Source organism: Coffea arabica, chromosome 11e (assembly GCF_036785885.1).
Source record: "Coffea arabica cultivar ET-39 chromosome 11e, Coffea Arabica ET-39 HiFi, whole genome shotgun sequence".
In the NCBI taxonomy this organism is placed as follows: domain Eukaryota; kingdom Viridiplantae; phylum Streptophyta; class Magnoliopsida; order Gentianales; family Rubiaceae; genus Coffea; species Coffea arabica.
Window position 1 is genome coordinate 43,177,673 of NC_092331.1, and position 10,198 is coordinate 43,187,870.

Sequence of the window (10,198 nt, forward strand, 5' to 3'; positions counted from 1 at the left end):
AACTAGATTGTCTTAAAAATGAATGAATTGATAAAATAAATTGGATGAATTTCATGATTTATTCAAAATTGGTGAAATCACCCTAAAAATGGGTAAACTGGCCAAATAGATAATTTATTCAAAATTGACCGGATTGACATAAAAATGAATAAATTGGTCAAATGAATTGAATGAAATTGATGATTTATTCAAAATTGACCGGATTGACCTAGAAATAAATAAATAGATTAAATGGGTTGGATGAAATGAATAAATTAATCAAATGGATAGAATGAAATTCAAGGTATATATAAAAAAATCGATTGAATTGTCTGTCTACTGGTAATGTCAAGAAAAATCATTACAATGCACTAGTCTATGAGTCTTCTAAAATCAAGATTTGGTATCGATCTATTTATCGTCTCAACAATGAGAAATTATTTGTAAATTTCTTCAAATTAATGTTCTTTACGCAAGGGAGTTTTACTAAGTATATTAAAATGGCCAAAAGTTGATTATTAGATACTCATATTCTAATGTGCAAAAATTGCTTTACCGTCTTCAAAAAGATCGGATCCTAACTTATCTCGTGCACTACCCTTTGAATGGTACAAAAAATATGGACGTGCCAGTCTCATTGGATTACATATCCGAGACACAAGGCGGCTTATTTAAATGCCTTTCAAATAATCAAAATTGAAGTAAAATAAATTTACAAAATTAAAACAAATAAAGCGAATAAATAAATAAATAAAATGAAAACAATCAAAAGGCATGCAATTAAGCACATAAAATCACATAAGGGCACATAGAATCAATTAAAGTCAAAATAAGGGATAGAGTGTACCTCCCTTGAGTTGAGACCCCTAATGAGATAAAATTACTTATTTACCCTCCAAAAACAAAGAAAGGATCAAGGCACCACTTTAATTGAGAAAACTAAAGAAAATATGCAAACACAAGCTCAATTGGTCATAAAACCCTTAAAATTATGAATTAAATGCAGTTTAAACAAACTATGGTGGCTAATTGAAGCAAACAAGCAATGAAGTTGCGACATTAAAGTTGCTAAGGACCAAATCGCAAATATCAGAAAGTTTTTAGGGCTAGATCACGATTTCCAGAACTTTTGGGGCCAAACTAGAAGGAAAGATAAAGTTAAAGGACCAATTTGTAAATTGTATCAGGGACCCAATTGAAAGCCTTTATAAAAGTCTTGGGGTCAAATTATGAAATCCTAAAATTACAAAGAAAGAGAGGATGGAGGGGCTGAAATTATAAACCTAGTCAAATCATCATCTTCTCCAAACGGTTTAAGCATCAGTACCGCATTTTCGTCTTCTTATCAGAGCAATACCAAAAAATAGTTTTGACTCTAGCCGTTCTCCATCAGACAACGAAATTCACAAACATTAATTCGGATTCATACAAAGGAAAGCATGAGGGAACGAAAAACAGAACAAGTGCAAGACACCAATACACCAAATTTCTCAAATGCAAGAAGACGAGCTCGCTGACTTATCTGGTTTCTTCATATGTAAAAATGCAAACAAATCATTTTTTAATTAGGACTTTCAATTAGGCATTTCATCAAACAGGTTAAGGGAATTAAAAATTTCATTAATCCTTTGCTCCATTGGGACTACAATCGGCTCCAAAATTATTCAGAAAACAAAGATTTTAGTCAAAATCAAACACATAGATTGTGCGTGCTTAAAATTGCAGACAATCGACAAGAAATTGCAACAACAGATTCACAAGAGATGTGCTTGGGGTTGGAATTTTCAGCATTTATGCTTGAAAGGCAGACTGAAATTTGAAGAAAAAAAAAATGACTTACAGTGCTTCCTTGGTGAGGATTTCTTAGGCAGTAATGGCGATTTGCGGTGGTGGCGGTGAATTCTACCGGCGGCAACTGCTCCAATTTCTTCCATCGAATTTCCTTTTGCCACTCTGTTTTAGTCGAAGCCTTTTCCCTTCCTTTTGTTCCCCTTTTTCTCTCGTTCGTGGTCCTTTCCTGGATTCCCTCAGTTTTTCTTGCCAATCCGTCCTTGTCAGCCACCCCTCTTTTGCTCTGTTTTTCCTTTGCTTTTTCCCTTGCTCTCAGACGAGGCTCTGTGAGGACTCGCAAATTCCTTACATATTTCTCAAAAATTCCCTTTTATTTGAAAATTATTTGGAAATTATTATTTCATGTTATCCATAGTTCAATCACCCTAGAAAAGTGCCAATGACCATAGGAAATTAGGGTTCTCCTATTCGTTTTCAATTCAAGGTGAAATCGGATTTTTCGTGTAACCGTAGTATAATTATCCGGTACCGAGTAAGGATCGAATTTGGTGCTTAAGAGTGACTTTTAAGTGAGAAATAATATGTGATTAGAAGCAATGATAAAAAGTTAGTGAATAGGAAGCAAAAACCCTAGTACGTGCGATTTAAGAGAAAACGCGTCACACCGACGTGTACCGTGCACTACCGTTTGAACCGACCACTTGACCGCCACTTACTTGTCACACAAGTTTATTACTAATGGAGTAAAATATCTCCTCTCTCATGATGACAGCTTGGCCGAAATTTGTGGCTAAAATGCAAGGAAGGAGAGAGAAAATTGTGTGGTGGAAATCAAGCCAAGTGTTGGCTAAACTTGTGGACAGAATTTGTTCTAATTTTCTTGTCTTCTTATAAGACCAAGTGAGCTTCATTCTTCCCCAATTTTTCTGCTGCATAGCCGAGCAAGGAGAGAGGAAAGGGAGAGCAAGAGAAAACCAAAATTTCTTCTTGATTTGCACCATCCAAGTGCAAGAAACAAATTCTAAACCGATTAAAGTGTGAATTGTGATCTTGGGAAGCTAGGGAAGCTAAAATTTTCAAGAGGAAGTGAAGTGGTACTCTTGCAAGCCTTGTTTCTTTTGAGGTATGTGCTGCTTATACTTGCTATATGGATGATCTATGTTGTATCTAAGCTTAGATAAGTGGTTATAGTGATGATGGGAGCAAGAAATCAAGAAAGGTTCCATTAGAAATCAAAATTCCAGATTTCTGGAAAATTTTCCCCCTTTTCTGCCCGATTTTATTTCTCCATTTTAGAGGCCGAATTTGGCTTGGCACAAAACATGAAAGTTGTAGAGAATGGTATTTTATATATGCCTATAAAATTTCAGCTCAATCGGAGCAACGTAGCTTGTGAAAAGACGAAAATACCCTCGCTGATCTAGGTTACTTTCCAGAATTCCGCGTGGACAGTTTAGTCTCTTTGGTTGTGTTTGTTTACTATAATCCGTTCAGATTTAGCCAATTGTCAAAACATGAAAGTTTTATTACCCTGTATTAGCTTTTCAACGCCGCCAAGAACGTCTTAAACGGACCTCGGTAGACTGGGATATGGTCATTTGAATGCAGTGCGGTTAATTGACCAACTAGTTGGATTTTGGATCTGTAAAGTGGGCATTTGACTAGATTGCACTGTAAATCTGACTAAGTCATCTTCATGAGAATTGTATACATTTGTCTTAGCTTTCATATGGCTTTGGAATTATTGGATTTGGAGTTATGTGTGCGGAGATTAGAGTGGATGAATCAAGACTACCACAGTAAACCTCGAACTAGAAAATCTGGGATCATTTTGATAAATTTGACCTAGATACAGGGCAAACTGGACTGAGTGGCCTTCTTCAACATTGTAGTCCTGTGTCTTAGCTTCGAAACGGCTTAAGTTTCATCCCAATCCGATAAGTGTAACTCCGGTTGTGACCGTTATGCATGAACCCGTCAAAGCTGTCTTTTGTCAAATTGCATTTCCGCACTTGTTATTCCTTTGATTTTGTTCTTATATTGTCTTGAGCCTATGAAATGGCTATTATGATGAGTTTGTGCTGTACATGACTTTGGGATTGGCTGAGAAAAATCATGAAGCCATAAATGGCTGGAAATTAGGTAAACACAAAGGGCATGCTGCCCAAATTTTCGCCCGAAAGCTAAGTTCTATTTGAACTTGTATAATACTATGACCGTTTTTCCATCTTAAAAACATGATCCTTCTTCAATTGGAAACTCCAAATGTTTACTTACTCTTACCAAATAAAGAGGAGTGGTTTAGGATTTTCTTGAGTATTTTGTCCACGGGTCCAAATGTCCTCGTTCCACTTTAAAGTCTCTTTTTATACGTTCTACTCATCATTCGTCGAGTTTCTTTGATTGCACCTAATTGTTTGTGATAAATGAGTGGTAATATTCTTTTCATTTAATTTTAGGTTTTCTCAGTGACTAAAGATAATATCCGGAAGGATATTTTGCACGTTGTTGTGCGTAAATAGGTGAGTGTTCTATATACCCGTGTTTTCTGTGACTACCTGATTACTTGACTATCTGTTTACTCGATTTCCAATTTATGTGATTACGTGATATCCGTGAATTACATGCTCCCATGAAATCAATTTGTATTGCTTACGTGCTAAGTGTCCACTTGATTACTTAATTATCATGAATCACATGCTATATGAAGTTGTCCATCATTGTTAGGCGAGTGTGTACTTTACCTCATTCGACCTATTCAATTGATGAATTTTACCATTTACCGTTTACCGATTTACTTGGTTAGTTGTGCATGTTGTAAGCTCTAAGCTGAACTTGGGCCCCGCCTCGGTTACCGACCTACTCGAGCCAGGACTGGGCTCGGTCGGGTAGGTTGGAACCCTGGACAACCGTCGGTATACTCGAGTATTACCACTGGAGGGATAAGGTGATGGCCAGTCAACCGTGGGGATTCGGAAGTTATAAGGTGCAGAGGACCGACAAAGTTCCACCGGAACACCGTATCCTTCAGTATATGGTTACCGTGTATCATGATAATTGTTCCATGCTAAAATGCCAACATGAAATCATGTGTTATACCTGTGATATGCTCCATACCTGTAATAAGTCCCAACCACTCATGATCTATACATAAAGTTTTCTGGATTAATTGTTATTACATGACTAATGTTCCTTGTTTAATTACTTGTTTATGTATATAGAACCTCACTGGGCTTTTTAGCTCATACCACGTCAATTGTTTTCCTTAGCAGGGGAAGGCGAGCAAGGACGAGAGTTCTGTATAGTCTAGTTGATCTAGTTCTTTGGCCTTGTAATGGTTCTCGCCCTAGTGCTTGGCACGGGCTGGTTGTATGAGGAATGAGAACCCTTGTATATTCGATGGTTGTACTTGAATGGTAAAAACTTTGAAGACTTCTGGTGTGTAGAAGTTTCTTATCTTTTACTTGAGCATCTATTGTCTATGGATGTATATACATGATTCGAGTTCCATAGTGAGTGAGTCCTGGCGAGAGTTGGGCAGGCGACCCGCTGAACCCTTTGGTACGCCCTAGGGGGAGGTGGGGCCGTCACAGGTGGTATCAGAGCTTAGGCTTCAGATCTTTGTAGTGTATCCTAGGCTGATGTTTAGGATGCCAAACTGTGGGACTGGCTTGAAAGTTAAATGATTTCTTGTAGCGATGTAATTTAGAGCCACTTCACGTGGTCCCTACAAAGGAGCAAGATAGGACCAAGTGGTGTTATGGTCCTTATCATATGGATGAGAAAAAGGGTTAAGTGCTCTTCTAGAGTGAAGGGGTGGATCATAGATGTGATAGCTATAAAAACCTTTATCTTGATACTTGGAGGAATTTGATATGTATGTTGGGTAGGAATCCCGAATTTGGTGATATACTCTTGGGACCGGCCGGCTTGAGTTGTGAATTACCTTATTTCGGATTCTCGTGCCCGAGTACTCCAGAGTTGAGGCAATGCTAGCTACTAGGTACTTGAGCCTTGTATTTTGGAACATGAACAGGCTTTGTCCGACTAAAATGAATATAAGAAATCTACGGACATCTAGTGACTAGGAAGTGACGTGAGAGACCGGACGGGGTCATCTTAGCTGAGTCTGGAAAGTATTGTAACCCAAAAGATCCTTGTGGTGAGATTGAAATGATTCTTAGTATGTGATCAACTTTCGAGAGCTATTTTGATCTGATTAATGCAAGTTGGAATTTCGAGGTCGAAATTCTTTTAAGGGGGAGAGAGTGTGAGGACTCGCAAATTCCTTACATATTTCTCAAAAATTCCCTTTTATTTGAAAATTATTTGGAAATTATTATTTCATGTTATCCATAGTTCAATCACCCTAGAAAAGTGCCAATGACCATAGGAAATTAGGGTTCTCCTATTCGTTTTCAATTCAAGGTGAAATCGGATTTTTCGTGTAACCGTAGTATAATTATCCGGTACCGAGTAAGGATCGAATTTGGTGCTTAAGAGTGACTTTTAAGTGAGAAATAATATGTGATTAGAAGCAATGATAAAAAGTTAGTGAATAGGAAGCAAAAACCCTAGTACGTGCGATTTAAGAGAAAACGCGTCACACCGACGTGTACCGTGCACTACCGTTTGAACCGACCACTTGACCGCCACTTACTTGTCACACAAGTTTATTACTAATGGAGTAAAATATCTCCTCTCTCATGATGACAGCTTGGCCGAAATTTGTGGCTAAAATGCAAGGAAGGAGAGAGAAAATTGTGTGGTGGAAATCAAGCCAAGTGTTGGCTAAACTTGTGGACAGAATTTGTTCTAATTTTCTTGTCTTCTTATAAGACCAAGTGAGCTTCATTCTTCCCCAATTTTTCTGCTGCATAGCCGAGCAAGGAGAGAGGAAAGGGAGAGCAAGAGAAAACCAAAATTTCTTCTTGATTTGCACCATCCAAGTGCAAGAAACAAATTCTAAACCGATTAAAGTGTGAATTGTGATCTTGGGAAGCTAGGGAAGCTAAAATTTTCAAGAGGAAGTGAAGTGGTACTCTTGCAAGCCTTGTTTCTTTTGAGGTATGTGCTGCTTATACTTGCTATATGGATGATCTATGTTGTATCTAAGCTTAGATAAGTGGTTATAGTGATGATGGGAGCAAGAAATCAAGAAAGGTTCCATTAGAAATCAAAATTCCAGATTTCTGGAAAATTTTCCCCCTTTTCTGCCCGATTTTATTTCTCCATTTTAGAGGCCGAATTTGGCTTGGCACAAAACATGAAAGTTGTATAGAATGGTATTTTATATATGCCTATAAAATTTCAGCTCAATCGGAGCAACGTAGCTTGTGAAAAGACGAAAATACCCTCGCTGATCTAGGTTACTTTCCAGAATTCCGCGTGGACAGTTTAGTCTCTTTGGTTGTGTTTGTTTACTATAATCCGTTCAGATTTAGCCAATTGTCAAAACATGAAAGTTTTATTACCCTGTATTAGCTTTTCAACGCCGCCAAGAACGTCTTAAACGGACCTCGGTAGACTGGGATATGGTCATTTGAATGCAGTGCGGTTAATTGACCAACTAGTTGGATTTTGGATCTGTAAAGTGGGCATTTGACTAGATTGCACTGTAAATCTGACTAAGTCATCTTCATGAGAATTGTATACATTTGTCTTAGCTTTCATATGGCTTTGGAATTATTGGATTTGGAGTTATGTGTGCGGAGATTAGAGTGGATGAATCAAGACTACCACAGTAAACCTCGAACTAGAAAATCTGGGATCATTTTGATAAATTTGACCTAGATACAGGGCAAACTGGACTGAGTGGCCTTCTTCAACATTGTAGTCCTGTGTCTTAGCTTCGAAACGGCTTAAGTTTCATCCCAATCCGATAAGTGTAACTCCGGTTGTGACCGTTATGCATGAACCCGTCAAAGCTGTCTTTTGTCAAATTGCATTTCCGCACTTGTTATTCCTTTGATTTTGTTCTTATATTGTCTTGAGCCTATGAAATGGCTATTATGATGAGTTTGTGCTGTACATGACTTTGGGATTGGCTGAGAAAAATCATGAAGCCATAAATGGCTGGAAATTAGGTAAACACAAAGGGCATGCTGCCCAAATTTTCGCCCGAAAGCTAAGTTCTATTTGAACTTGTATAATACTATGACCGTTTTTCCATCTTAAAAACATGATCCTTCTTCAATTGGAAACTCCAAATGTTTACTTACTCTTACCAAATAAAGAGGAGTGGTTTAGGATTTTCTTGAGTATTTTGTCCACGGGTCCAAATGTCCTCGTTCCACTTTAAAGTCTCTTTTTATACGTTCTACTCATCATTCGTCGAGTTTCTTTGATTGCACCTAATTGTTTGTGATAAATGAGTGGTAATATTCTTTTCATTTAATTTTAGGTTTTCTCAGTGACTAAAGATAATATCCGGAAGGATATTTTGCACGTTGTTGTGCGTAAATAGGTGAGTGTTCTATATACCCGTGTTTTCTGTGACTACCTGATTACTTGACTATCTGTTTACTCGATTTCCAATTTATGTGATTACGTGATATCCGTGAATTACATGCTCCCATGAAATCAATTTGTATTGCTTACGTGCTAAGTGTCCACTTGATTACTTAATTATCATGAATCACATGCTATATGAAGTTGTCCATCATTGTTAGGCGAGTGTGTACTTTACCTCATTCGACCTATTCAATTGATGAATTTTACCATTTACCGTTTACCGATTTACTTGGTTAGTTGTGCATGTTGTAAGCTCTAAGCTGAACTTGGGCCCCGCCTCGGTTACCGACCTACTCGAGCCAGGACTGGGCTCGGTCGGGTAGGTTGGAACCCTGGACAACCGTCGGTATACTCGAGTATTACCACTGGAGGGATAAGGTGATGGCCAGTCAACCGTGGGGATTCGGAAGTTATAAGGTGCAGAGGACCGACAAAGTTCCACCGGAACACCGTATCCTTCAGTATATGGTTACCGTGTATCATGATAATTGTTCCATGCTAAAATGCCAACATGAAATCATGTGTTATACCTGTGATATGCTCCATACCTGTAATAAGTCCCAACCACTCATGATCTATACATAAAGTTTTCTGGATTAATTGTTATTACATGACTAATGTTCCTTGTTTAATTACTTGTTTATGTATATAGAACCTCACTGGGCTTTTTAGCTCATACCACGTCAATTGTTTTCCTTAGCAGGGGAAGGCGAGCAAGGACGAGAGTTCTGTATAGTCTAGTTGATCTAGTTCTTTGGCCTTGTAATGGTTCTCGCCCTAGTGCTTGGCACGGGCTGGTTGTATGAGGAATGAGAACCCTTGTATATTCGATGGTTGTACTTGAATGGTAAAAACTTTGAAGACTTCTGGTGTGTAGAAGTTTCTTATCTTTTACTTGAGCATCTATTGTCTATGGATGTATATACATGATTCGAGTTCCATAGTGAGTGAGTCCTGGCGAGAGCTGGGCAGGCGACCCGCTGAACCCTTTGGTACGCCCTAGGGGGAGGTGGGGCCGTCACAGGCTCCTTGTTTTTTTTTTTTTTCCAAAAGATCTTCCTTCAAAACCTAGCCGTAACCCCTTTTTCTTTTTGATTTTTGTTCCCCCAAAATTACCTAAACCAACCAAGTGTCCCAACATCTCACCTTCTAGGTGTTGTGTTGTCAAAGACACAAAGGGACACTTGTTCCACATGCAAGCTTATACATATTCACATATTTTTTCTTATTATTATTTTTTGTGTTTTTCTTTCAAAAATTAATTTAAGTAAAGAAACAAAATTATATATATTTTTCAAATTGAATCTAAAATGATTAAAACAACTTTTTGTGGAAATTTTCTTTTTCTGAAATTTAAATACTAAAAATGTCTTAAAATAAAAACTAAGAGACTAAAAATGAATAATAATTAACATTTAATCAATGAAAATAAAAAAAAATAAATAGAACTAAATACAAAATTTAAGGTGATAGTCGTTGTGATGTGTTTTCCCAGCTGTCGCGCCCCATTTTTTTTTCAAAAAATAAAAATAAATGACAAGTTTAGGAAAAATGGATTTTGATTCAATTTTTTATTGGAAAATAAAATTTTGATTTAAAAAGAAAATGGGCCTAAATGGGACTTGTAATGTGACGATTTGGGCCCAAATTATAGTTTAAAAAGGGGTTTTGAATAAAAAATCGGAGTCGTCACTTGGTATAGAGTTAAGGTGTACCAAGTCACCTAAAAATAAATTTTAAAAGAAAAAATAGAATACCCTTTTTAAACGGCTCCAAATCTACGAAAATCAAAGAAACGTGTTCGGGAGTCACATTTGAAGAAAGGGAAGGCAAGAGTAAAATCCAATGCACCCTTTCAACCTAACCAAAACTAGTTGCGTGATTTAGTCAAAGATTTTCTTATTTTAACCTAAGA

The 10,198-nt window shown here is 37.4% G+C and overlaps 2 long non-coding RNA genes across 2 annotated transcripts; both read left to right on the plus strand.

The window, feature by feature from the left end:
- Nucleotides 1–2,543: 2,543 nt before the first annotated feature.
- LOC140020944 (uncharacterized) lies at nucleotides 2,544–5,241 on the plus strand. Its single transcript, XR_011824904.1, has 2 exons — nucleotides 2,544–2,893; nucleotides 4,230–5,241. It is a non-coding gene; the product is annotated as an uncharacterized lncRNA (long non-coding RNA).
- Nucleotides 5,242–6,486: 1,245 nt separating this feature from the next.
- Nucleotides 6,487–9,185, plus strand: LOC140021741 (uncharacterized). The gene is made up of 2 exons (XR_011825687.1): nucleotides 6,487–6,837; nucleotides 8,174–9,185. It is a non-coding gene; the product is annotated as an uncharacterized lncRNA (long non-coding RNA).
- The last annotated feature ends 1,013 nt before the right edge of the window (nucleotides 9,186–10,198 follow it).